Consider the following 6,000-nt stretch of genomic DNA (forward strand, 5'->3'; position numbering starts at 1 on the left):
AATAAAAGATGGAAGGTGTGAAAATTGAGTACAGTTCCTGGCCCACAGAAAAGACGGAACAAAATGTTAGTTGTCTCTCCCCACAAAGTCCTACTCACAGAGCTTATGAAAATATTAAAAGATGTGATGTGCGTTCAACTGTGTTCTGAAGAGTGAAGAGTTATATATATGACTTACTCTCAGTGTGATTCTGTGGTTGAAAGCTGGCCCACGGCCTCTCCTCACAGCAGTCAGCTCCAACCTTTTCAGGCCTCTTCTCGGTCCTCAAGGCTGAAGGTCGCTCTGTCCTACCTGTCTTGTCACAGTCATCATTGCGGTCTCAATGGCCACATTGATGATGCTCCTAGCACCTTCGCCTCTTGGTTCCTTCCCTCTGTTACCTTGCCTCCGCCCTTCCTTAGATCAGTTCAGTTCAGTCACTCAGTCGTGTCCGACTCCTCATGGACTGCAGCATGCCAGGCTTCCCTATCCATCCCCAACTCTCAGAGTTTACTCAAACTCATGTCCATTGAGTCCGTGATGCCATCCAACCACCTCATCCTCTGTCATCCCCTTCTCCTCCTGCCCTCAATCTTTCCCAGCATCAGGGTCTTTTCCAATGAGTCAGCTCTTTGCATCAGGTGGCCAAAGTATTGGAGCTTCAGCTTTAGCATCAGTCCTTCCAATGAACACCCAGGACTGATCTCCTTTAGGATGGACTGGTTGGATCTCCTTGCAGTCCAAGGGACTCTCAAGTGTCTTCTCCTTAGATACTCACTGTACAATCTCAGCTGTAACCATCCTGCTCTCTGCCCCCCCTCCTTTCTCTTAGGCTGCCTCATTTCGTGTCCCTCATCCAACCACCCATTGACTCACCAGGATCCAGCATCCTTCACCCGCTCACGCCTCACTTACCCAGGTTAACTTCCAGAGCACGCCATCTCAGCCAGCACTGGGCTCACCCTTCACAGCCTGTGTCTCTCTTGTTAACTGAATTCTTGCAGCCTCCGTTGCATCCACACCTCCACCCAGGCTCAGAGCTACTGCCCGGGTGCTGCCCCCAGGAAGCTGTGAACAAGGACAGAGGCGTATGTGACCCAGGAACATCTAATGACGTGATCGCATCCTCGCATTCATGACAAATTGCCTAGCAAGAGTATAAAGTTATAATCACATCTATAGTGTTCTCGCGGGAGTGGAAGGGGTTCTCCCCCACCCCAGTTCCCCCACGTGGTCACTTCTAAATCCTACCCTGGATGATCGCAAGGGCTTGGCTGCCACCCGCCTCTTTCCTCTGAGCTTACAGGTGGGTGATCAAGGCAGAGGAGGCACATCTGAAGGCTCTGAGGGGGAGAGAGAGCCTCTGGTGGTGCTGAGTTTCTGGAAGGGAAAAGAGGCCATTGAGACTGGAGAGCCAGGAGGGGGAGGAATAAAAAGGTGTAACTCTGCAGCTGTGAATCAGCCCAGCAGGCATCGCAGGACCCGGTTAGAAACTTAGACTCGTTTCTATGTGAGGTGGGAAATCATCAAGTACAGTTGACTAAAATGTTAAACTGACTAGTCTGGCTGCCGTGTAGTAAAACTATTTATAAGGACAAAAGAAGATGTTAAAGAGCAATGAGGAGGCTATTAGAGGAAGTCAAGTGAGAAATGATGGCATTTGGACTGGGGCCACGAGCCACGGAATGGAGAGTAGAGTTGCCATCTGTTTTACAGACAGAAGTGACCAGACCTGAGGATGTAAGGAGTGGGATGTACATTGGATATAAGGAACGTGAGAGAAAGAAAAGATTCAAGGATAACTTTTAGGATTGTTTGGTTTATGCAGCTAAATGCCTTATGGAACTGAGAGACAAGCAAATGTTGGGAAGGGGGCACAAGATTAAGAATGGGTTTTGTTTTATTTTTATTTAATTAATTTATTTTGAAGTTTGAAATATTTATTTTTTTTAATTGAGGTATAGTTGATACACAAAGTATATAACAGTGATTCAGAATATATATATTCTTTCATATATATATTTTGAATGTATATATTCTATTTCAGTTTCTTTTCCATTATAGGTTATTACAAAATATTGAGTGGAATTCCATGTAGTATACAGTAGGTCCCTACCTCTTTTGTATATAGTAGTGTGTATCTATTAATCTCAAACTCCTCATTTATTCCTCCCCCCCCCCCCCCCCCCCCGCCTTCACTTTGGTAATCATAGGTTTGTTTTCTATCTCTCCGGGCCTATTTCTGTTTTATTAATGGGTTCATTTGTATCACAGACATGTTAAGTTGGAGAGACCTGTAGACCCTGCAGATGATGATACCAGTGGGAGGTTGCATTTATGAGACTGAAACTCAGACAGGAAGTTAGCCTGGAAATGTAAAATTGGGCATCATCGGTGGGTAGAAGAAACTCAGAGGCACAGGAAAGAGTGAGATAACTTAGGAGGAGAATTGCATCAGTAGAAGGAAGACTTCACAGCCCAGGACCAAGCGGGACAAACAGCAACCGGGAGAGGTTAAACGGAGGAGGAAAACAAACAACAGACTCAGGGAAAGAATGAGGAGGCGAGACAACCTGCAGAATCTGCTCGAGGTGCTGGGAGGGACACGCGGTGGCATCTAAGCCTCTGTTTCTGAAGAACAGAAAGACATTTACTCAAGTTCAAGCTTTCTTCTCGTATGGCTTTCCCACATCCTTCACATCCCCAGGCCTGACTCCAGATTAAATGGAGAGATACACATTTAGGGATTCAGTCAAGGAGGGAGAATGTGCATGGCAAAGAGGAAGGGAGTGCAGTCTGAAAGATCAAAAGAAGCTGTGGCTTTTTCCATCATCTCTCTGTGTCCTGGGTTCCTAATTTTACTTTTAGGGAAGTATCGATTTCTAAGTTCTTTCTTATTCTCAATTCAGAAAGAAAAATGTGAGAGGGAGGAAGAATGGGAGAATAGTACAGAGAAGTTCAGCTAAATGATCACTTCTTGACTAGATTATATAAACACTTAAATATAATGCACCAATCAAGAAGACTGCCTTTGCCACTGTTACTGATGCACTGAATATGAGTGCAAACGTTGCAGCGGGCACCTTTTCTGAGACACACAGAATTCTTTTCAACTATCTTTTGATTGGAGTATAGTCGCTTTACAATGTCGTGTTAACTTCCGCTATGCAGCGGAGTGAGTCGGCTGCATGTAAACACACCTCCGCTCCCCTGGGGAGCGCCCTCCCTCCCCATTCCGCCCATCAGGTCGCAGAGCGCGCCGAGCTGAGCTCCGGGCGCTGCTCCGCTGCGAGGCCCGCGAGCTCCCTGTTTTACGCAGGGTAATGTGTATACGTCAGTGCTAGTCTCCCAGGTCTTCACATCCCCTTGCCCCTCCCCACCCTGTGTCCACTCATCTGATTTCTACGTCCACACCTCTATTCCTTCCCTGCAAATAGGTTCATCTATACCATCTTTCTAGATTCCACATATATGCATTAATATACAGTATTTTTTTTTCTCTTTCAGACTTACTTCTCTCTGTATTACAGATTCTGGGTCTGTCCACATCTCTACAAATGACCCAGTCCCCCCCCCCCCCCCCCGCTTTTCATGGCAAAGTAATATTCTATTGCATATGTGTACCACATCTTCTTTATCCATTCATCTGTCAATGGACATCCAGGTTGCCTAAATAAAATTGTAAGAAAGCTGATAGCCTCTGGGAACCATCTGAAAGTGCTGGGAGAAGATGTCCACCACAGCACCATATACTGAATTCCACATAGGTAAGTATAATGAGGTATACGAATGATTCTACAAGAAGACAAGGGTTCCCTGACCTTCAGTGACTTTTTTTCCTCTATTTTCCCTATAACTTCCTGGAGAAATTTTCAATTTTTTTAAAAATGGTGATTTCTCTGGACCTGGAAATGGAGCCAGTAGTTTTCTATCCAAGAAAAAGTGAAAAGAAAGTGAAAGTGAAGTCACTCAGTCGTGTCTGACTCTTTGGGACCCCATGGACTGTGGCCTACCAGGCTCCTCAGTCCATGGAATTTTCCAGGCAAGAGTATTGGAGTGGGTTGCCATTTCCTTCTCCAGGGGATCTTCCTGACCCAGGTATCAAACCCGGGTCTCCCACACTGCGGGCAGACACTTTACCGTCTGAACCACCAGGGGGGGCTCTATTCAAGACGGTCATTGAGATAGCCTGGGATGTATGAACAAAGAAAATAGAACTAAGAGCAAGAAAATGGAGTGTCAATGGTCTGGAGTCTATTGGAAATCGTCTTATGGATGGAACAGTAAGTGCCATTGCTCTCAGTTTGCTAATGTTGTGGATTGGATATGGTACTTTGGTAGAGTAGTCAAATAAAAGGGGTCAGGGACAGACTAAAGAGAAATCCTTGTTGGTTGTTTTGTTTGTTTGGGGGTATTTAGTTGCTGCTGTTGTACAGAATTTTTGTTTCCTTGTTGTCCTTGTGGCCCTTAGTATTCCCACCTAGTATTCACCCTTTATGAACTTCCCTCTTGGACTGGTTCAGGGGCTCTCTGTGTGGCCCTTAGAATGTGGCAGAAGTATTGGGATATTATTTCCAAAGTTAGGTGGTAAGAGGCAATGGGCATAAACCTTGCTCTATCTTTTGTTTTATCACTCTGATGTCTGAGTGGCTCAGATGGTTATGAATCTGATCTGCAAGGAGTTTGATCCCTGGGTCGGGAAGATCCCCTAGAGAAGGGAATGGCTAGCCACTCCAGTGTTCTTGCCTTAAGAATTCCATGGACAGAGAGGCCTGGTGAGCTACAGTCCATGGGGCCACAAAGAGGTGGACACGACTGAGTGACTTACACACTACACTACCCTGAAGGCAGCTAGCTGAGTGATGGGAAGGCTCTCAAGGAACTCTAAGCCTCCAGGGAAGCCCAAGACTACTGGAGTGTATAGCCTATCCCTTCTCCAAGGGATACCCAACCCAGGAATCGAACTGGAGTCTCCTGCATTGCTGGTGGATTCTTCCAGCTGAGCTACCAGGAAAGCCCATATAATATGTATACATATATCTATATATATGCCCACATACATATATGCAAACAAATGTATATATGTGGATACACATGCACACATGTATGTATATATATAGGCACACACATAGGTACACACCACACACACATATCACACACACATATATACACATATCCAACTTACCGAGTATACAACACAAAAATACTGCTCTGGAGGAAGAGACATGGTTTTTAGTGATCAACTAGCCATCTTCGCTACTTCTGGTTTGCAGTTATAATTTCCATCTTGTGTTTTAGTTCTGATGGCTAGAAGCTCATTTTGATTTCTGTGCTTCAGACTTTCTTTCTGGGTAAAGTCCACTGTCCTTCTCTAACTAGCCACGAGTCCCAGCATGCTTCTTGTCGCTTCTTCACGAGGCTCTGTGTCCCGGACCGGGGCTCTGTGGTCACAGTGAGCAGGCTCCCTAAGCCTCTCTGCCTTTCTGAGCATCCAGCTCCTGGCTGCTTCTTCACCACGCTCCCTACAGCTCATGTTGAACTTCCCGGATGTTATCTGTAGTTGTGGACCTGTAACCTGCAGGCTAGATGCACCTGCCAGACTGGATCTCCTCTCATACCTGGGACTGTCCTTCCACTGCCCACATAGACATATCTTGAGCTCTAGATTGATACATGTTCTATAATGGAAACCTAGCAAACTCACTGACTCTTAAAAACTTGGATGTCTATAAATCCCTTTTGAGCAGCTAATTAGAACTGTAAGCTCTCTGTAGGAAAAAAGGGATGCAAATATACATAAACATTTGTATCTACTATAAGAGGTAAATGGACTTTTGAACTGAATATCTAGTGACCTGCAGATCTGGGGTGGTTGAGAAGCAGGCAGACATTACAGCCATCATTGGGGATTTCCCTCCTAGCTCAATTGGTTAAGAATCTGCCTGAAGTGCAGGAGACCTGGATTTGATCCCTGGGTTGGAAAGATGCCCTGGAGAAGGAAATGGCAACCCAGGCCAGTAT

Source organism: Dama dama, chromosome 21 (assembly GCF_033118175.1).
Source record: "Dama dama isolate Ldn47 chromosome 21, ASM3311817v1, whole genome shotgun sequence".
Lineage (NCBI taxonomy): Eukaryota > Metazoa > Chordata > Mammalia > Artiodactyla > Cervidae > Dama > Dama dama.